Raw genomic sequence first — 23,540 nt, forward strand, 5'->3', positions numbered from 1 at the left:
ACCATTTTACATTCCCACCATTAGTGTATGAGAGTCCCAGTTCCTCCACATACTTACCAAAACTAGGAGTGGTCTAAAATATTGAGTGGAGAAATAGCCATACACGTGTGTAAGTGTATGAGAGCACATACACACGAGTGTGTCTGTATAACGATCACCAGAAATGTGAGTCTTCAGATTCCAGGCGGCAGAGCTTCCTGTCTTACTCCCGACCACTTTTATTTCAGATGCCCAAAGACAGCCCTTACATCTTTATCAAACCACGTACAGCCTATCTAAGGAAGAGTTAGTAGCTCAATGCAAATGGCTGTCAGGGATGAGAAATGTTACCATAGAAAGTCGATATTGCTAGGTATGAGATGTGACTGGATACGTTTATGCGGCACCATCTATGATCTGTGTCTGGTCTCTCCCATCACCTCTCCCAGCAGACCCCAGGCAGAACTTCCTCTCACACAGTTCCCTGAGAGTTGTGCAATTCCCTGAGCCCCATGGATAAGCCATTCTGCTTTAAAGGTGAAGGAGGAAGAAATGCTTATCTTTCTATCCTTAGCTAATTTTGATCTTAATAGAGACTTCTGCTGCCGTGGATGCCCCCAAGATGGGAATCCATCTAGACTAACTGGAAAGAGGGTGGATCCCTTTCTTCCCACGAGCTCTGAAGATATCTTTAAGACTGGGCAGGTCCTGCGACACTTTGAGAGCTCTCTGGGTGGAGTCTGTAGTCTCTGAAACAATGCCAAAAACTGATGTTATCCCGGAGGTGATTGACAGGAGCCTCTTTCCACATTTACTATGACAAACAAGCTAGCCTCTCCTGCCTATCTGCATTTGCCTGTGACAGGCATCTAGCTAGCTGACTTTATTTATTTTTACTTTTTAGAACAAGAAGTCCTGCTATATCGAGTCATAGTATGCATGCCTGTGCATTCAAAGAGGCTTAACCGAATGAATAAACAAACATGAAAAAACATTAGAGGAGCTGCATAAGGCATAGAACATGGCAAGATTTGTAAACAATCACGGGAAAGGGATGTGTCAGAGAAAATGCTTTATATCTCCCCTCCCATATTTGGATCTATGGGAAGCAGGGGGCATTGTGTCCCGCTGCTGTTTTTAACACAATTCAAGTCTTTGATGCTGAGAACTCAGTTGACCCTATGTACCACCTTATTTTTCACTCCCAGAATGGCTTTAGAGATTTCTGTTTCCTGTGGCGGGAAGCTTAGAGGATTCCCGAGACATCCTGTGGCTGTGCTTGGCTATGTCCCCAGCCCAGACTGTAATTTTTTGTATCTGTGTAACCATGTTGGCAAAAACAGTGATGGTTTTTATTCATTTATCTCCCATGTGCCCCACAATTGTGCTGACCCGACTTCTCACCGGTCCCTTCAAAGGGACTCTTTCCTGAGGCCAGGTGGAAGGTGTCCTGTAGCTAGTTTCCCTCATGACCAGGCCCTTCCCTTGCACCCTTACTTCACCAGGAGGGTGGGCAGGAGCTGAAATGGCCGTCAGAGTGCAGCCTGGTGTTTGTGCAGGATTCCTGATGCTGTAGGGTCCCAAGTATCCCTCACATCTGGTCTGGGAGCCAAAGGAACAGGGGACCTGATGGTGGCTGACACATCAGCCGTGGGGGGACTCGAACACCATAACCAGAATTCACTTTTTACAGCCTACTTTATTTTATTTAAAACAATGCGTAGAAGGAAAGATCTCTGTAGCAAAGAGAAAGTCCTGAAATAGACCCAAATACATAAAAAAGATTTAAAAGATGGATCATTTAGAGTAGTATTAGGACTCCAGGTTAGATGTGTGGAAAATCAATTAAATTTAATTTAACCTTTCATACCTAATACAAAATTGAATTCTAAACTAATCAAAGATTTCAATGTGAAAACTGAAACTGTTCATAATTAGAAGAAAGCACTTTAAAAAATAATCTTGGGGCTTCCCTGGTGGCACAGTGGTTGAGAATCTGCCTGCCAATGCAGAGGACACGGGTTCGGGCCCTGGTCTTGGAAGATCCCACATGCCGCGGAGCAACTAGGCCCGTGAGCCACAACTACTGAGCCTGAGCGTCTGAAGCCTGTGCTCCGCGACAGGAGGGGCCACGATAGTGAGAGGCCCGCGCACCGCGATGAAGAGTGGCCCCCTGCATGCTGCAACTGGAGAAAGTCCTCGCGCAGAAACGGAGACCCAACACAAGCAAAAATAAAAATAATAAAAAAAGTAATCTTAATGTGGGAAAGACTTTCAAAGCATGATCCAAAAGCCAGCAGCTATAAAATTTTTTTTTAAATCCTGTATCGGGGCTTCCCTGGTGGCACAGCAGTTAAGAATCCGCCTGCCAATGCAGGGAACACGGGTTCGAGCCCTGGTCTGGGAAGCAGCGGAACAACTAAGCCCGTGCGCCACAACTACTGAGCCTGCACTCTAGAGCCCGTGAGCCACAGCAATGAGAAGCCCACGCACCGCGACAAAGAGTAATCCCCGCTCTCCGCAACTAGACAAAGCCTGCGCACAGCAATGAAGACCCAATGCAGCCAAAAGTAAATAAATTAATTTTTTAAAAATCTTGCATGGTAAAAATCCTGTATACAAAGCAAAGTCAAAAGACAAATGACAAATAAAAATTAATTGCTACTCATATTCAGATTAATTACTTGAACATATAAAGATTCATACAAACTGATTATGCAAAATATAAAAAACACAGCAGAAAAATGGCAATGGATGCAAATGGATATTTCAGAAAAAAGAAATACAAATGACTCTTAAATAACAAGCCCATGAATAATAGAAATTCACATTACAACTATAATTAGAATATAATTTTTAATTTTATAATCAAAGCATTTAATAACTTTGTGATAGCAAGAGTGTTAGCGTATAGAAGCTTTAAACCTTGCTGGTGGGGCTTTTAAGTGGCCACCATGGGGGGCAACTGGCAATATCTATACTATAAAGATTATAAATGGACATTTGTAGCACAGCATCTTCTGAGTATTTATGGTAGAAACATACTCACATATATGTACAGAATTTTTGTGTGTCCAAGTATGCTAGTTTTCTGCGGCTGCAATAAGAAATTACCCCAGACTTGGTGGCTTTAAACAAGAGAAATTTATTTTCTCATATTTCTGGAGGCCAGACGTAGGAAATTAACATCACTGGGATGAAACCAGGGCGTCGGCAGGACCACACTTCATCTGGGGGCTCTAGGGGAGAATCCATTCCTTGCCTTTTCCAGCTTCTGGTGGCCGCTTGCCACATTACTCTAACCTTGAATTTCAGCATCTATGCTGCCTAAGCAACTCTGTCCACAAAACTGTCCCTTTCCCTCTGAATAAGATACAGTGATACAAAGCTAAGGTCAAGATAACCATTTGGGGGTCACCAGATATTGGAAGGGAAGGCAGTAAGACATTAATTTTATGACAACATTTTGAAACTTGGGCCAGGATTCTCCGGCTTAAAGGGACTTGGTTTGCAGGGGAGCTCGGTGAGATGTAAAATGCAGGTCAAGGAACACAGGGCCAGGCATTGCTCCCTAGGATCTGCCTCAAGTTAGGGCATCTCTGTAGCTCACTTCTTTATCATCAGGACTATGGTCTCTTTAGCAGGAATGGGTGTGCTGCTGAGAGAGACTCTGCACAGCAGGGCCCTTTCTATCTGGATACAGGAAAGCCGCTTCCTGCAGTTGGGGGTGGTCCATAATCAGAGGAAACTGGAGCAGAAAGATTCAAGATGGAGACAAACCCCACGACCCCCAGAGACGTTTGGGCTCAGGGCTGCCTTTATGCCTGTCTTATGAGCTCTTGCTTCAACCCCTTTGGGGCCCAGGTGAGCTCCTTGCCTTGGGACCTTCACACTTATCTTTTTTTCCAGCTAAGTTGAGTTTCTCCTTGCAACACTAAGAGAACTGACTGGAACATGGGTTCATTTTTCAACATTCCTTTCCCAAATGAAATGTATGCATAACACACAATGTGAAATCAATGTTTGTAACACTGAGAAGGGATCAATAACATTGTTACATGAATGCAAAAGTGTGGTCGCAACAATGTGAGTTGCCAAATGCTAACGGGGGCGCGTGAGGCAGTGAGAAGACACCACTTTAGACTCAGGCGCACCTGTGCCCTAGTGACGTTACCATTTCTCTCACCATTGGAACTTACTGAGATGATTTTTTCATCTGTATTTTGGGGAAATACCGCATGCTGTTTGGCGTGGAGGATTAGAGATGACATTTCTGTTATCTCTGAGCAACGTGTCTGCACCAAGTAGGTGCTTGATAAATAGTGACAGATCATTGTGACAATGAAAGAGCAATGAACTATTTGGTCAATTGTGACTGTAATGGCAAATGTCGGAGTGAAATGAAAACCACAGACTAATCTGAAATCAACACGTAAAACTGCCAACGACCAGGTCTGTAAGAAGGGTTGGAGTCTATGTGGAGATGGAAGCAGACTCTGGTTACACGAGGAAACTGCCTAACAAAGAGTAAGGATGTCGAGGAATTAACTGACAAAATGTACTTTGCGTCACATGGAAAACTTAGGAATTACCTCACTTGGAGCAGTGCATCGTGAAAGCCGACGAAGCAAGAAGTAGAATTCCCACACGATGGATACAGGAGAGACACTAATGACAGTTATTACAGTAACTGTGGTAACTGTGACAGAATCATGCAAAACGGATGGGTTAGCCTCCAAATACACTTTGGGTATTAACAGATCTCCTGAAAATCAAAATCCCAGGCTTGTGTGCTATTTCATCTAACGCTCTAAGCCCATGGGATCTTGAATCACAAAAGGTATTTGTTCCCCTTGAAAAAGTGGAAGCCCTTTGCTCTAGATTTTTAAAGTGCATAATATTCACTTGAGATGCAAATCCTGTTAAAATGCAGATCCACGCACAACAGGTCTGGGTGGGGCCTGAGATGCTGTGTGTCTAACATGCTCCCAAGTGATGTTGAGACTGCTGGCCCACTGATCACAGCTTTGAGAAGTAAGGCTCTATGTGACAGAAAATCTCATGGCTGGGGCTTCCCTGGTGGCGCAGTGGTTGAGAGTCCGCCTGCCGATGCCGGGGACGCGGGTTCGTGCCCCGGTCCAGGAGGATGCCACATGCCGCGGAGGGGCTGGGCCCGTGAGCCATGGCCGCTGAGCCTGCGCGTCTGGAGCCTGTGCTCCGCAACGGGAGAGGCCACAAGAGTGAGAGGCCCGCGTACCGCAAAAAAAAAAAAAAAAAAAGAATAAAAAATTCATGGGTGAAAATAAGTTTTACCTGTTCCTCTAGTTTTTCCACCTCCAAAGGACAGTGTTTACATAAAAGGAGTTGAGAATGTAATAGATCTCAGAACAACAGAGTCCTCAAACCCACTTGCGAAAGCCTGGGCATTGGAGGACAGCTTTGGCGTTGAAACCTGTGAGCATCAGTCTCACTCTTCCACTTGGTGTCCAAACTGAGAGGCCACTGTTTGCGCTCTGTCCTTCCACACCTGGGCACTTTCTCCGACCTTGCCCTGCTCCTTAATACCTGTGCCATAGGTAGGAAATGGGTAAGTATGATTTCTGGGTAAGACAGGAGGTAGCCTATGGAATCACGTCACACTAGGGTCTGTAATCCTTTCGACTGTGACAGTTCATTGTCACTTAGCAGAAATTGCTGGTTATGAATATTTCACAAATTTGCAATCAGCTCATCTACCAACATGATCACCGAAATGGAACAAGCCATTGAATAAAGCTGGTAGGATTATGTACATAATGCCTTTCTGATTATACATGCTTACACATCTGTTTTTGTTTTTCCCTCTCTTCTGGCACCGTTTTTACTAACGTTTATCAAACCACATGCCACACCTCTCTGCCTTCATAGAGTCTCACACTATGCTAAGTAGGTAGATCAAGGTATTTTTCAGATTCTTGGTAGAAAATTTAGTCTTAAGCCTTCTGAAGTGACACCATCTGATGCAGGGTTACCCCTCAGCAAGAAGGCCTGTAATCTTTCCCTAATTTCTCACGGATGTCATCTGCGGTCCAATTACCAAACTGTCCAAGATTTTTTCTGTTTCCAAAAGGGCATCACATATTATCTGCTTGATTCATCCTAAGTGGGTTGTAACGCAGATTAATTACAAACAAATCCAGCGGGGAGGGGAGAGATCACTGGATCTGAAGTCAGGAAATCTTGCAACTCACTGACTACCTTGTGATCCTGGATCCAGTCCCTTCATCTATCTCCCTGGGCTCCAGATTCTAAACCAAAGACAACCATTACTTGCTGGTATTTAATTATTAACATCGTAGGTTGTCCTCTTTATTCTGTTAGAAACAGCTTCCTGCTACTCCTCTGGAGAAGTCAAAGAAACACCAAAGAAAAGTAAAGGGTTTACTCTGTGATGGGAAGTGGTAAGAATGTCTTATCCAGTGGAGGCTTTTTCCTCTGTCGGTGAAAACAAGTCTGAGCGGCCGCATGAAAACACTTGTGTTTGATCCTGGAAACAAAAAGAAAGCATTGCACCACTCGAAACAGACACGATTGCTCTGCTTTGACAATGAAACAGTTCTGCCGGTAAAGATTTTAATTTCTCCTACGTGCATTTCAAATTGTCATTGAGGCAGGGCAGGTCATATTACCTTTGAGCTCTTTGATGACTTGTGCTGTCTGCCTGGTTGATAAATCTTGTACTTTTTCTTAGCTATTTTAGAAAATAATCTTGATGATTTTTCACATGCAGCTTGAATTCCTAAAAAAAAAACACTGTTCCAGAAGTGCAAGAGATACTCAGGAATAGTACGAGTTACCAGAATCTGCTGATAATAACAGTCACACCACTTTGTGTAGGAGCATATAGGGATTTTACGTTTCCAAGATTCTTCCATGGGCATTAGGTCACACATTCTGCTGATGCTTGCAGACACCTCCTGCTTTTTAGGATGAGTTTTTCCCAGTCCTTCTGCTGATGGAGTCTGGGTCTTAGCATTTGGAATCATCCCAGCACTGATTACACCCTAAAGGCCAAACATATGAGTCAGAAACCTGCATGTCTCCCCATTTCTTTCCTATTGCTTATCATTAGTCCTAAAAGAATATTTGAACATTCATTTGCTCATTCACTGAGTAATCAATAAGCATCCGATATCTGCAATTTGCTCTGTTGTAGGGAAACAGAAATAAATATGATACGGTTCCTGCTCTCAGGGAGCTCAGTGTAGCGGCACGCTTAGACAGGAAAGGCAAGGCCCCAGACAGCTGGGGTAAGAGTCTTGCTGGAGCACGGCATGGACAAAGGCCCCCCCACCCCAAACAGTTCAGCCTGGAGTGGTCAGCAAATGCTTCCAGTGGGTGAGTGCCATTAACCAGGAGAATAGGTGCTGTATGAGAAGGGCGCTTCCCAGAGAAGGACTGAACAGCAAAGATCTGGTGCCCTAATTGCATGGCCCATCAGCACCTGCATTCAATGATGCCGTCTGTATTCCGCTAGGGTCCAAGATCCAGTACTTGCGCAGCTCTTTCTTATGGAAACTAACAAGCATACACAAAAGTAGAGGAGATGGTATAATGAGGTCCTGCGGGCCCATCACCCAGCTTCACGAATTTTGTGTTATTAAAGGAAAATGAAATTCATGTCTGCTTTCAGCTTTACGGCTCCAAGAGATCACACAGTGGAACAAAAGAGAAGACCCAGAAGCAGGTCCACGCCCACATGGAAACTTGATAAACGGCAGAGTAGGCAATGCAGATGTACTGAGAAAGACAGTAATATTCAACCAGTAGTGATGGGATAAGTAACTGTATGGAAAATTTAATTTCAGTCCTTCCTCCCTAATGTATGTAAATATAAACTCCAGGTTGGATTAAAAACAAAAATCAAGTCGTTAATTTTTTTTAAAGAAACTGTAAAAGAATATCTTTATGGACTTGGAGTAGGGAAAGATTTCTAGAGTTAAAAGTCACAAATCTTTAAAAAAGTGGTAAGTTCAACTATACTAGGGCAAAACATTTATGTTCATTGTAGGCCAAAATGAAAAATTAAAAAGACAAGCCACCATCTGGGGAAAAATATCAATGTATTTGATTGTAATATAATCAATATACATGATTAGGATTCAATTCCAGAATATATAAAGAACTCTTACAAAGATGAATACTCCAATGGAAAAATCAATTAATTACATGAGCAATTCTTAGAATAGGAAACATGAGTGGTCAATAAACATATGAAAATACATTCAACCTCACTACTAATGAGGAAACTCAAATTAAAACCATAATGTTCTGGATGGGTTACACAGGAGGATTTGCTGGTATTTTTAATGTTTTTTATCTTAAGCTGGATTGTGGGTGCATGGTGTCCATTATATTATTCTACTTGCCTTGTTGTGTATCTGAAGCTTCATATATATGTATATACATATATATATGCATATATTTATATAATATATTTATGTATAAAGAACACATATAGGGACTTCCCTGGTGGTCCAGTTGTTAAGGCTCTGCGCTCCCAAGGCCGGGGGCCCAGGTTCGATCCCCGGTCAGGGAGCTAGATCCCACATGCCACAAATAAGAGTTCACGTGCCACAACTAAGGATTCCGCATGCTGCAACAAAGATCCTGCACACGGCAACTAAGACCTGGCGCAGCCAAATAAATAAATCTTTTAACAAAGAACATATATATGTTCTTTACGTATATGTTGCATTTCATTAAGTAAATTAGCTCAAAACTCTTTGCAGTGTTTAATTATCTACCATGAGCACCTTAAGAATTGTATTGTATGAGAACAATGCAGTTGAATTTGCTTCTTCCCCAGAAACCAAAATTGGTATAATTTGATAGGAAAGTTTAGAGGAAAAGTTCGAGGCTTGGGGTGCACTGTGCAGTAACTAGATGGGTGATCCTGAGGCCTGTCATTAAACCTCCCAGGCTTCAGTTCCCTCACCTGGAAATGGAAGGAATTCTATAAAAGAACGGCACTGCCTTCTGCGAGCTCTGTTACCAAACAAGTTGGAAATCATTTATCACTGTGGTGCTCCATTCTTCTGGGAGTGTGGATGTGCCGTGCGGAGGTGGGGAGGGAACAGGGACACTTCCTGGTGGGAGAGAGGAGCCGGGGGTGGGGACTGAAGCACCTCGGGCGCGTTCCCTTGTGCTGTCCCACTTCTGGCTCCGGGGGCGTGGGAGTCTTTTATGTGACAGGCACTTATTCAATCCTTTTGTGCAGCCAAAGGTAATGAGAGACAGGAGAAGGGGCAGGGAGACCTTCACTTCTATGCTTCCCAAGTCCTTTCTCTGGAAGCGCGCTCCGGGGAGGCCGTATATCGCTTTGGCCTGTGAGAAAACAAAGCCAGCTGGCTGCACCTGCTTCCTGCCCCAAGCTTCCCAGATGTACTGAAGTCAGGAGGGGCTCACACGCGGCATGGGTGCCTTCCTACGTGAGGCTGGTAAACAGCTTCAGCCTGGGTTTTTATTTTCTGCCAAAAGCAACTGTGCAGCGAGCAGGTGTGCGCTCTTGGGTTCCTTGTCCTCATCTTTAAAAGAGGAGGTTGGATAAGATTATTTCTGAATCTTTTTCTTGTTCGTTCATTGCATAAGACATTTATTAACGTGGCCTTTCAAAAGCTCTTAGGACTTGGTTGAAGACATTGGGGTAGGAGTTTTCAACAATAGTTCAGTAAGACATTCATCAGCATAATAATTATTGAGGACCTAGAATGTGGAACACTGTTTTCAATGCTGGGGAGACAGCAGGGAACAAAAGTAGACAAAGTCCCTTCACTTGTAAAGGTTAAATTTTAGTAAGAGTAAGGACTTCGCTGGTGGCACAGTGGTTAAGAATCCGCCTGCCAATGCAGGGGACATGAGTTCGATCCCTTGCCTGGGAAGATCCCATGTGCCGCGCAGCAACTAATCCTGTGTACCACAACTACTGAGCCCACGAGCCACAACTACTGGAGCCCACGCGCCTACAGCCCGTGCTCCCCAACAAAGAGAAGCCACCGCAATGAGAAGCCTGCGCACCGCAACGAAGAGTAGCCACCACTTGCCGCAACTAGAGAAAGCCCGCACGCAGCAACGAAGACCCAACACAGCCAAAAATAAATAAATAAAACATAAATAAACTTACTTTTTAAAAAATTTTAGTGGGAGGAGATAGACAATACACAAAACCCCAAAAGTACCTATATCAGGTAGTGCTAAGGGCTAGGAAGAGTCAGGAAACAGAGAGTGTGGACAGGGGGGCAGCAGGGGTTATTTTGTACAGGAACTTCGGGGAATACCTCTCTATGAAGGTGCCATTTGGGTAGAAACTTAAATGAGGGGAAGGGTGAGCCACTCTTGGTGGGAAGAGTGTTCCAGGTAGAGCAGATGATTCCTGCAAAGGCCCTGGGGTGGAAGTGCATCTGGTGTGTACAAGGAATGGTGTGGCGGTGGGATCAGTGGCTGGAAGTGAAATGGGAGAGCCGGTGGGAAGTGGTGAAAATTCTGAATTTCATCAGAATGGGATGCTAAGTCAAAAGAGAACTGAGGGGCTTCCCTTGTGGCGCAGTGGTTGAGAGTCCGCCTGCCAATGCAGGGGACGTGGGTTCATGCCCCGGTCTGGGAGGATCCCATGTGCCGCGGAGCGGCTGGGCCCGTGAGCCATGGCCGCTGAGCCTGAGAGTCCGGAGCCTGTGCTCCGCAACGGGAGAGGCCACAAGAGTGAGAGGCCCGCGTACCGCTAAAAAAAAAAGAGAGAACTGAGAAGACAATTGAAATTTGAGTAAACTTTTGGAGGAAAGATTCATCTGGCTCTTGAGAGCAGAACAGCTTGTGGAGACAGGAGCAGACGGAGGGCTGCAGGGACCAGCTGGACACTACACACTGGTGTCACAGTGGCCCGTGAGAGGCGACGTGACTAGGCTTTGGGGGGAGATTTTGAAAAACCCCAGGGAAGGACTCCGATTGGCTCAGCTACAGTCAGAGCGACAGGATTCTATGACCAGCAGCTCCTCCTTGAAACCCCAGACTGGATCAGGAGACGTAGCCCCCCAGAGGAAGGTGCAGGTGTGAACAGAGGATGTACACTCAGCCATTGCAGAGATTAAAAAAAAAAAAAACCAAAAACACGACGGGAACAAAGAGTAGAAGACACGTAAACTAAGAGTTATGCTCAAAATTATTTCCTCTCATAACCATTATAGTTTTTTCAAAGAACATAGGGTTGCAACACATTGATTCTTCCTGTGGCATCATCAATACATGGATGTGCACTGGTTTCTTATGTCCCAGGTGCTGGGTGAGGGAGGAGAGCTCACTGATGTGAAGACAAAAGGAAATTAATAGTATCGAGCTGCTTTCCATTCTTCCTTGAGTCTTGGAATGGCGCCATTTCTTGGCTTCAGAAAGTCCATCTGATTCATGGTTCCCTTTATTTCTTTTCTCACAGCTACCACCCTCTGTTTGGAAAACACTTCCTTTCTCCTTTCAGAAAATGCAGGTCCTACAGGACCCCGTCCTCGGTGAGGCCACTGACATAGCAAAAGAGGAGGTGTTCCTGGGCCTGCCCTGCACGTGGGGATGCTTTGGGGCTGGGGGTGGCATGAGGAGTTTGGATTGGAAGGTGTGGAAACCAGGCAGAGGCCTTAGGCTGCGTGCAGAGGGGCAGGGGTACCGAGTGTGGTGAGGTGAAAACAGCACTGAGCAAACAGCACCTGGGACAGCCTGGAAGCTCTGGGACGGCAGGTGTGCAGAGACAGAGACCACCTGGGAAGTTACTGCACCAGCTTCGCCTGAGGAAAACCCTCGCTCCTCGGGTAATGGCCGTGAGAAAAGAATAAAGGGGACAAAGCTTAGCTGCATTTCAGAAAACAAATCTAAAAGTTCTGTTATAAAAATGGAAGAAACAGCCTCCTTGGAACAACAATGTAGAAGGAAAACTAGTGCAGCCTGGCCAGTCCTTCAGTGTTGCCATATCTTGTTTTCTAACTTGAGGCCAGGCAGTGTTCCCAGCACTCTACCGGTATTAGCTCACTGCCTACCCAAACAATCCCATTTTGCAGATGGGGACACTGAGGCACAGAGAACTTACACAATGGAGCTGGGATTTGAACCTAAGCCATCTGACTCCAGATGCCACCTTCTTAACCACCTTCTTTCCCACGGGGAACTCTGTGTGCCTTTGTAGTTTCTCGGGCTTCATTTTTGAGAAATGTCAATTCCACCTAGTTCCTTCACTCCCCAGTGGTTCGCTGGATTGGAAATCACAGACATCCTTTATAAGCACATCACTTCAAATTCGGTGCCCCCTCTCTCACTCCGTCTATAGTAAGACACTGTTATTAACATGCATAAGAACATATATGGAATCTGCTGAGGCGTATATGTATTCGTATGAACACACACACACAAGAAAAACCAGCATCAACGGCAACTGGGGAAATTCTTTGGGTTACCAGGAGAGGGCTGAGTTCTAGTTTTTAACCTCCTCTTCCATCGGCTTCCACCTCTTCAACACACCATTCAATAGTTGCCATTTGTCAGCCAGAGCCTCACGAGAAGCGAAACCACAAACCCGCAAGCTCATGGCTCTGGAGCAAAGACAGCAGTGGCTGTGTTTGATGTGTGGTCCAGGCTAGACCCTTACCTGTAAATGTGTTGAGGATTTAGGACTCTAAGAGCTGCAGTGCACAGCTTCTTTGGAAGAAATGCCAGCCCCCTCGTATTTAGATTCGAAACACCTGCATTTGGGGAAGCAGAAATAAACAGCGGGTGCTTTTTCGTTCCCTGAAAACAAGGTGCAAAGCTTGCCTTCATTAGCCATTTTTCCAGGTTTTAGCCTCCATACTTGCTAAGACTGGAGGCAATATTCCATCAACCAAATCTGCTTCAACTTCTGAATATCCCAGAAGTGTTTCTCATTCCTGTCATTCCTCTAGATCTACTCAGATCCACAATTTACATTATTGGGATTCAAAGAGATAGGAATCTGGTCTTAGAGGCAAAATTAAGAGAAAAAAATAAATAAATAAGACTCACTCCAGTACCATAAATATCCCCAACAAGCAAGCCGTTAAGGCAGGCAGTTTGTTGGAGAGGAAACTTCTGTAAGTAAAAAAAAAAAAAAAGAAAAGAAAAATTTTAAGAGTTCTAAATATCACCTTCTTCTTATGGTAGGTATGTGTACCTACTACCACACTTGGCACTGGTGATTGCAGTGGACATCAGCGTTCACATTATTGTCTGTCTGGTGACTTATTGGAAGAGGAGGCCCCTGGCTGGCAGCTGGAATTCAACTTCATTCTTATTTTGATTTCACGTTTTAATTTAATTAATTTTATGAAAAATGTCTTTTGTCTTGAGCCACATGAAATTCCCCCTCCTTTTTTTTAGCAGGTAGGATTTTAACATATTTCATGATTTTAATGAAGAAAAAGGTATTATCTATAAATTTTAGGTTTGATTTTGGCAAAAAAAATGATAAGGTACAGAAGCAAGTGGGAATTCTTTCCCAGAAATGTAAATAAACAAAAAAAATTCCTTTTGCTCCAGGGCTTTGAGAACATGAGGTGTGATAAAGTGGCATAAAGGGCTGTGAACATTAGCGTCTTCAAAAAGCTGTATGTTTTGTTGGTAAATTCTGAGACAAGCAGATTTTAGAAAATTGATTTAGAAGTTGCTGAAAGGATTTGTTTCCGTAATATTAATTGAACATTAAAAAACCATAAATGGGGGTACACAGGACTGCTCTTTAGAACTGGGACCGCTCAGTGCTAGAGCTTTAGAAGGAGAGGTGAATGATGGAGAAAGTGTCCACAGCATCCCTTTTTAGCCTGTTCACTCTGAGGTCCATGCTCCTGGATCTGTGAGAAGAAAAGAGTCAGTCACAAGGCAGGTACCTGGCAACACAGTAGTGATGCCATTGATTGGTCTGTTTTGTTATTTTATGTTCATTATATCTGTGAGCCACATTTAGTTTTTCAGTTTTCTGAAACTTTGGAGGCTAGCAGCTCATTAAATTTTTGAAGGAGCTGAAATCCACACACAAAACTGATATATGTATTAGAAAACTAATATGTTTATAGAAACTAATATATATAGAGAGAAATACGTTTATATTTCTGTAAACCAATTTTCCCAAGTCCCTTTCATTTTTTCCATTTCCCATATTAATTAGAAGAGAAAACAGATAAATAGAATCACATTCATAAACAAATGATACAAAAATGAACTTCATTTCTAATTCGTTTACCTACCTGTCTTCATTTTGCTTAAATAAAATGTAATTAGTATTTTGTCATTTGAAAGTTAAGCCTTGGCTATAACTGTGCCTTTTAATTCCTAAGTAGGTCATTAAAAAAAATAACCAGGCATTTTCCTTATTGTTCTATACTATACTGAGCTTGAATTATAGTTTGGTATTCACAATTTCTTTGCCCATTATTATTTGCATGTCTATTCAATGATGTGTGGTTAGCATTAGACAGTGTTTAGTGTTTAGATTTGTTTCATCTTTTATTTCACACTTATCATTTTAATTTTACTACAGAAACTATAAGCTATACATCTGGATTTCTAATGTCCTTAAATTACATGTGACAGCCTCAGATTTCATGGTTTAATTACCCTGAAAGCTTGATATTATAGTCATAAGAAATGATAGAAAACTCAGTCATCCTCTATTGGTTATCTATTGCTGAGTAACAAACCACCCTAATGTGTAGGGCACAAAACAGCCCTTTTGTTACTCCGTGAGTTCTGCAGGCCAAAAATTTGGGCAGGGCACAGTGGAGATGGCTCGTATCTGTGCCAGGATGTTGGGGATCTTAGCTGAAGAGGATAGAAGGAGACGTGTGTCTGGATGGCTGGGGCTACAATGACCTGGAGGTGTCCTCACTCACCCGTCTGATGGGGAACTAGCTGTTGGCAGGAACCTACACAGGACCTGTTCATGCATTTCTCTGATGGAGAACCTCCACAGGACCTGTTCATGAGATTCTCTGAGTTTCCTCACAGCATGGCAGCTGTATTCCAATAGGAGTACCCCAAGAGAAAGTCTGAAAGCTATATCACCTTTTACGACCTAACCTTGTAAGAAACACAGCAGCACTTCTGCTGTAGTCACAGAACCTACCCAGAGTCAAGGAGAGAGACATAGACCCCATCTCTCCATGAGAGGAGTGTCAAATCACCATGCAAGAGGAGCATATGGGAAGAAACCCATGTGGCCATTTTTGGAAAATGCAATCTACCACACACTCGTAGTTTATTCTGACATTTTTTTTCACTAGTTCTTTGGCATTTCTCCCGTGAGCAGCCCACCATCTTATCCATGATAAATGTCCAACAAATTCTTTTCAAATGTTTAATGTCCGAAAGACTTCTGCTCTTGATCTGCTACAATGAATCACACATTTGTGCAAATCTTTGCTGATTTGAAGCTTGATAATAAGCTCTAAATCAGTTATTCCAAGAGTGAGATCACATTCAACATTCCTAATTTTGGGTGTGGAATTTAGATATTTAAGTTGCTCTTTGCACTCCCAAAGATCCTCTCTTGAGAGGGTTAATCTTCCTCCAACTCTTCTCCACTCCAGGCCTCCCAACTCACCAGGGAATTGAATGTTCACACAGCAGAAACCTGTTACCAAACCAGCTCTCTGGAGAGCACGGCATCTGGTCTCAATCCATGTGCTATTTCTACAGCTCCAGGAGCTGAGTTTGAAGGATCTGGGTAAGAATAACACATGGTTCTGTTATCAAATGGTTTGTTCATGCTTTCAAAGTCTACAGAATTGATTGACTGTGTAGGGCAAGTCCTGGTGTCATGATATGGGCTATTCAAGGGGACCCTTAATCAGCAGACTTTATAAGTGAAGGGGAGAGGATGGAGCAGTGTGGAACCATCCTGAAGACGGAAAACAAACAACATATTTTAGCAGCAATTCACAGACAGTGTGCCTCAACATAAATGTTCTTTGCCAGGTGCGCAGTTGTTGTTGTTGTTGTTTTAACACATTGTCTTCCAGAGAGGTGCTTCTGGGCCTTGAGTGCACAGTGACAACACCTGGAAATCAAACTGGGCTCCCTGTGAGACAAGTCCAGGTAATTGCAGGTGCACTGAAGGCTGAGAACCAATGCTAGACGGGGTACTCATTTCTCGTTCTTTAATCCTGGGCCCCTCAAAGTGTGGTTCAGGACAAGTAGCATAAACATCACACAGGAGCTTACTATAAATGCGGAACCTGGAGCCGCGCCACTGCAGACATACTGACTTATAATCCACGGATTATATCTGCAGGTGAAGTTCTAGAATCCCTGTTCTGGTGCATTAGTGCTAAAACTTGACTACATGTTAGAATTAGGTAGGGAAATTTTTTAAATCCAGAGGCTCATATCTCACTGGGTCTAGACCAGCTAAATCAGCATCTCTGGACATAGGATCCAGGAAGAATCCTACAAACAGATCAGTTAACAGTTGCCAGTGCTCAGGACCACTTTGTGTTTCTTGCATAAACCGTGCCCTGATTCACCTATCAGTTCCAATTTTTGATCTCTTTAAAGAGGGACAAGAATAAAATTACAATGACAACAGCAGGAACAACAAGACGGACATAACCTGAGTGTGGAATCTTTCTGCTTTTGACATTTTCTCCCCAATATTTCACACTGAGGCCACTTTTAATTAGAGAGCAATTTTTAAAGTCATTCATCTTTACTGAGATTTTCCAAAGTACTCAACTTAGTTTTATTTTTAAAAATCTCTTTTCAGTCACATTTCGTTTGTTTTATATGAGTTTTTAATAGCTTGCATGATTTTAAAAATTGAGAAACGTGGATAAACAAGTTTGGGAACAAGCACAATTGACTCGGTAAGGACAGGACTCAACTTTTGGAATAAAAAAGGACAGGGTACTTAGAAAGTATTCCTTAATAGCTCATGTTGACCCATGAACAGCAGCTGTAAATACAATTCTCCAGGTGAATTAAACTCAGCATTTCTCCCTCCATTTGTGAACTGCCTCCAAATACAGGAATTACCAGAAATGTTGCCATCTTTTATGTGAGGACAAAGTTGCCTGCTCACATTTTATGTACAAATGTGTTGATGTTTTTGGACATTAGCTCCCAACAAACACAAGGGCTCCAAGTTTCCTCATACATTATTTTCAGGAAAATACATCTTTCGAGTTATAAATATTAACCTTAGCTAGAAATACGTAGCATAGGTGAAGAGAGTTGGGAAGACACATCAGGTCTCGTTGGATGCAAAGACACCTCAGGAATCTGGTTTAAATGTGCACTTAGCTATTTTCGGATCTAATTCGTTCCCCAAGCAAAATCTAGGCAAAATCCTGAATTCCTCCCCAAGCCTCTTTGGAAATAAAACACTTGGCATGTGTCCTTTTGTCTGCAGTCCAAACCAACAACGATGCTTCTGCCAATTGCTATGGTTTAAGCTATTATGGTGAGCAAATGAAACAGTGACAGAAATAGAAACTCCAATTAAAAGATAATGCTATACCAGATCATTCTTTTTCCACACTTACTCCACATCCATAAGCTCTGTGATACCACAGGAAGACGCAGTAAGAATGCACTGCACATGTTAAGCCGGGCTGCGGCTCTCTGCTCTCTCTCCAAATGCATTGCATTAGCAGGTAAATTTCCTCCTTGTGGGATCCAGGAAGAACTGATGTCAGTGAAGCATGTAGTTATATTCCAGTGACTATGAAATATGTATTTAAATAAGCATGCAGAAATTGTAGGCACAATGATATATCAAATATTGATAAGCAATCTATTTGATTTTTTTCCTAAGTAAAAGGTTTCCATTTTATTTTTTTTCTATTTATTATTTATTTATTTATTTTAAAAAATTTTTATTCTTTTTATTAGAGTATAGTTGCTTTACAATGTTGTGTTAGTTTCTGCTGTACAGCAAAGTGAATCAGCCACATGTATACATATATCCCCTATTCCTTGGATTTCCTTCCCATTTAGGTCACCACAGAGCATTGAGTAGAGTTCCCTGTGCTGTATAATCTGTTCTCAGTAGTTATCTATTTTATACATAGTAATGTGTATATGTCAATCCCAATCTCCCAATCCATCTCGCCCCCGCTTCTCCCCTTGGTATCCATACATTTGTTCTCTACATCCGTGTCTCTATTTCTGCTTTGCAAATAAGTTCACCTATTCCATATGTATGTGTTAATATATGATATTTGTTTTTCTCTTTCTGACTTACTTCACTCTGTATGACAGTCTCTAGGTCCATTCACGTCTCTGTAAACGGCACAATTTCGTTCTATTTTATGGCTAATATTCCATTGTATATATGCACCAATCTTCTTTATCCATTCCTCTGTTGATGGACGTTTAGGTTGCTTCCATGTCCTGGCTATTGTAAATAGTGCAGCAATGAACACTGGGGTGATGTATATTTTTGAATTATGGCTTTCTCTGGGTATATGCCCAGGAGCGGGATTATTGAGTCATATGGTAGTCCTATTTTTAGCTTTTTAAGGAACCTCCATACTGTTCTCCATAGTGGCTGTATCAATTTACATTCCCACCAACAGTGTGAGAGGGTTCCCTTTTCTCCACACCCTCTCCAGCATTTATTGTTTGTAGATTTTTTGATGATGTGCATTTTGACCGGTGTGAGGTGATGCCTCATTTAGTTTTGATTTGCATTTCTCTAATAATTAGTGATGTTGAGCATCTTTTCATATATTTGTTGGCCATCTGTATGTCTTTTGATAAACAATCTATTTTAACAAGAACCTTGAAAGATAATGTGTATTAAAGCCACCCAATTCTTACAGATATTTTCCTATGGTTTGGGGAAATGCTTACAAATTTTAATTTTATAGCTAAAGTTTTGCCTACAATCAGTTTACAATCACAGAATAAAAAGAATATCTATTAAATTGTGAGACTATAAATAAACCCATTTGCAAATGGTCTGGCTCATCAATATCTTAAAAAAAATTGTCAAGGATGTATTCACATGCAAAAACTGCCTAATTCAGAATCGAAGCCAAATTATAGTTAATATATAAATGCTCTTACTGAATTTCATAACAGTAAACTCAAGCACAATTATGTTGATTTAAAAACCTCACATTGAGAGTATACTTCATTTCAATAAAAACATCTTTCTTGTTTTTATTCTCACTACAAATAGTAAAAGTATTCAATATTAAAAAAGCAGAGAATGTAGAAAAATGTAAAACAAAACTGAAAAGTATTTGTAATCCTATCACTCAGAAGTGATTCCTTTTAATATATCGGTATATATCTTTTCATACATTTTTTATGAGCAAACACACACACACACTCATAATACACACACACTTATTAAAGGATATCACACCATAGAAACTGATTAATTTTTAAATTTAGCAGTATAGCGTGAACAACATTTCTTAGTCAATAAACTTAGATGCAGATTATTATTTGTAATTACTGCAGGGTTCTCCAAAAACTAAAATGCATCTATTTACTTCATAAACAACTTATTTTGGGACATCTAGATTATTTCTCAAAGTCATTTTAAAAATTAATTATTCTTAAATGTTTTATCTCAAAAATTGTATTGGAACTTAGAACACACTGTTTAAAACTTCAAAGAAGTCGTTAAAAAATTTAACTTTGTTTTTACGCTGAGCCATGATTTTCTTCACGTTTACATAGGTCTTATTTTTCTACATTACATGAACATAGAGAATCAGGCCAACTCAGCATCAAAGAAAAAAATCACATAGTGCTAGACCTGTCCAACACCTGGCTTTTTTTTCCTTAGAGAAAGGGTATGCTAGCATTTTGTCCTCTGACATGTCTTACTGTAATAAGATTGTGAAACTGAAGTTCCTAAAAAGAACCAAGGCACAATAGAAATGGAATCCAAATTGAGGATTTAATTTACACATAATAATTTAATTTCTAAAAATATTAATTAATTAATTAATTAATAACCATTTAATAAAGAAAATAGAAGACAATCAGTTTCAAGACTTCTGGGCATCTCATCTAGAGGCTCAAGAAGTGTGCAGATGTAAAGAGAGGATGTTGTGATGAGTACTTTTTAGAGAAAACTGCTCCTGAGAGGTGTAGAGAGGTTAGCGATTCCCGCATCTGAACCCTAGTTGCTTGCGGGGAGGGCTCAGTGGGACCCCTCAGAGAACTTGAGATATATCCCCTGAGTTTTGGAGGCCCAGGAGCTGGAAGCCTGTCTCCTACCCTCCAGGAAATCTGGAGGTCAGGGGAAAGCTGGTGAGATTCTTTGATGTTCATCTGTGAGTAGCTCTTGCATGTGGGAAGTAAGTATACTCCATTCACCCCTGGACATAGCATGTATGAGTGACCCCCATGGACCAGCTATTGACCCTGGAAGAAAGAGACCCTCCTGGAGCCGTTTCAGGTCCGGGGCAAGAGGACCGCCTTGAAGGGATGATGAGACCCTCAACGGTGAGCATGTGCACCGTGGGCTGGACATGGAGTATCTGGGCAGAGGAGAAGAATGGTCTGCGTTGTAAGATCTGCACCTGGAAGGACCTGCAAAGGTAACTGCAGAGAGAGGTTGTCAGACATGGGTTCTCACAAGCCCAGCTCTGCCTGGGCCAGTACCTTCAGGAGGAGAGAGCAGGGTGGGGTAGGAGTGAAGAAGGACCAGCCCCGCCTCCACCCCTGAAACCTGACAGGCTGCAGTGGCTGAGCTGGGAAGTGGGAGATTTGACACGAAATCATCACGTTCAGATATTTCGTTACTATCAAGGACGGGTCCTTCTAACTTCTATGTTGAAGCTTTGTGTGTTGCTTAAAGTGGCCATAAAACTGTCTATTGCCTAATTCATTAGACCTACCCCAATATTTACCAACAGGCAGGGAATTTAAAGGGAAATGGTAGAAAAAATTAAATTGTGTTTTGAGTATATTCTGTGAATGGTGAATGCTCAATGGGCTGGTCGCCTACTTTTTGGTGGTTTCCAACCGAAAACATCGTGGGTCTTCAGCAGCTCTGGTACCAACACTGTCAAGTGGTGGGGGAGCGGGTGTCAGCATTTAAAGTCTCTCGTGTATCATGAAAAAGTCTCTAAAAGGCAAAGGTAGAACTTTAGAAAAAGAGTACAGGGTATACCCCACTTGGATATTCTTAGTGAAGTACAGTTTATGTGACGAAGACAAAAATAATGTTTCTTGTCAAAGAACAATTCAGAGACATTTGTTAGTTTATTTTGCAGGCATCTGATTGTTTACTCACATGGGAAGGAGCTGCTTGGCTTGAGCTGAAGAATGAAGACAAAAGCAGGAGTCAAAGACAGAAGGGGGAAATGAGATTGCTGCATCTTGTACCAAATCTCGTTTGCGCCATTTTTGCATAAACTGATTATCTGGAAGCTAGCAGAGGGAGGTCCATCTGGGCAAACTGTTTTGAGTAGGCCAACTAGGGGCATCAAAGATAGCAATTTCCATTGTTTAGGAATTCTCCAGAAAGCCCTGGAGGTTGGATCTGGAGCAAAGGGATGGACCATCTTTCTCCAACGTCGGCCATCTTCCTTCCCTTGGCCCTTCTTCTTGGTTCAGCCGCACCTGCACCGTGTGACCTGCTAGAATTCCTCATTATTCACAACCTCCCCCACTCCGCTGCATTTGTACTTTCTAAAACGTCTCAGTCTCGGTGTGTTTGCATTAGCAAGGACGTTAGGGAGGAAAACCAGAGATGTTCCTAAAGGCTAAATTTTTCTACATTAGAAAGAACTGAGAGCTTTTCCTCTCTCTAAAAATGTGTATTTGTGCAGGGAGGAGGGGAGGAGGGGACAAAGGAGACAAGATCAGCTTGGAGTTCATTTTGGGAGAAAGCTTTGGGGAGCTTTATTTAAAAGGATGACTCTACAATTTGGGGGCAGTTGCTGTGAGGTGATCAGTAGGCTTGGGGAAAATGAATGAGGATTTAGGGGCATTTTTACTGTACATAATGTAGTATATTTCCCCTGTGGTGTTTTTCAAGAGTTCTGCAATAAAGATTTAAATTGCTTTTCAATTCTTTTGTAGCTCTTCTGAAAGCAATGCTGTGCCAAGAAAGGTAATGAAAAGGGCCAAGCTTGTTCCCCTTTTACATGTTAAAGGTTTGTTAAGGCTTCAATAAAGACACTCTTCTTCTTTTTAAACCCAGCATTCACCAGACTTTTTTGAGCATACTATCCTAGTTTTAGAGAATGCGATTTCCTACGTAATTATTTGGAACACACTTTGGGAAATGTGAGTCTCAGCTCACATTATCTCAAGGTAGGTCACGTATTTTTTTTTTAAATCACTCTCTCTTCCCAATTTTTTTTTTTTTTCCCAGTACGCGGGCCTCTCACTGCTGTGGCCTCTCCCGTTGCAGAGCACAGGCTCCGGACGTGCAGGCCCAGCGGCCATGGCCCACGGGCCCAGCCGCTCCGCAGCATGCGGGATCCTCCCGGACCAGGGCACGAACCCGTGTCCCCTGCATCGGCAGGCGGACTCTCAACCACTGCGCCACCAGGGAAACCCCCCAATTTTTTTTTTTTAATGTATTTTTGGCTGTGTTGGGTCTTCGTTGCTGCCCGCAGGCTTTCTCTAGTTGCGGCGAGCAGGGGCTACTCTTCATTGCGGTGCCCCGGCTTCTCATTGCAGTGGCTTCTCTTGTTCAGTAGTTGTGTCTTGCGGGCTCTAGAGCATGGGCTCAGTAGTTGCGGCGCTCGGGCTTAGTTGCTCCGTGGCATGTGGGATCTTCCCAGACCAGGGCTCGAACCCGTGTCCCCTGCATTGGCAGGCAGATTCTTAAACACCGCTCTCTTCCTAATTTGATTTAACAGAGCCATATAGCGTTTAATGGGGAGGGATGACTGTACTTGGGTGCATAATGTCTCCCCAAATTCATGTCCTTCCTGGATCCTCAGACTGTGAACTTATTTGGAAATAGAATCATTGCAGTTGTAATTAGTTAAGATGAGGTCATACTGGAATAGGGTGAGCCCTTAACCTAATACCACTAGTGTCCTTACACGAGGAGGAAAGACACAGAGACACGCACATGCCACGTGAAGAGGAGGCAGAGACAGAAATGCTGCATCTAAAAGCCAAGGAACACCAAAGACGGCTGCAGCACCAGAGGCTACAAGAAGGGCACGGAACAGATTCTTCCCTTTAGTCCTCAGAAGGAGCAAGGCCCTTGATTTCAGATTCTAGCCTCCAGAACTGTGAAAGAAAAAAGTTTCTGTGGTTTAAAGCCACTCAGTTTGTGGTAATTTGTTAAGGCAGCCCTAGAAAACTAATACAATGGACAGGTCTCAAAATTAAGAGGTACCTGATTTTGCAAACTTGCAAACTTGAAGACCACTCGGCAATAAAAAGTAATGGACTGGGCTTCCCTGGCAGTGATTAAGAATCCGCCTGCCAATTCAGGAGACACCGGTTCGAGCCCTGGCCCAGGAAGATCCCACATGCCGCGGAGCAACTAAGCCAGTGCGCCCTAAAGCCCCTACTCCGTAACAAGAGAAGCCACCGCAATGAGA

The 23,540-nt window shown here is 42.7% G+C and overlaps 1 long non-coding RNA gene across 1 annotated transcript; it reads right to left on the bottom strand.

The window, feature by feature from the left end:
- Nucleotides 1-13,686: 13,686 nt before the first annotated feature.
- Nucleotides 13,687-17,627, bottom strand: LOC132506501 (uncharacterized). The gene is made up of 3 exons (XR_009535861.1): nucleotides 17,544-17,627; nucleotides 15,605-15,723; nucleotides 13,687-13,856 (listed from the first exon to the last, which is right to left on the bottom strand). It is a non-coding gene; the product is annotated as an uncharacterized LOC132506501 (long non-coding RNA).
- Between the last annotated feature and the right edge of the window lie 5,913 nt (nucleotides 17,628-23,540).

Source organism: Lagenorhynchus albirostris, chromosome 15 (genome assembly GCF_949774975.1).
Source record: "Lagenorhynchus albirostris chromosome 15, mLagAlb1.1, whole genome shotgun sequence".
Taxonomy (NCBI): domain Eukaryota; kingdom Metazoa; phylum Chordata; class Mammalia; order Artiodactyla; family Delphinidae; genus Lagenorhynchus; species Lagenorhynchus albirostris.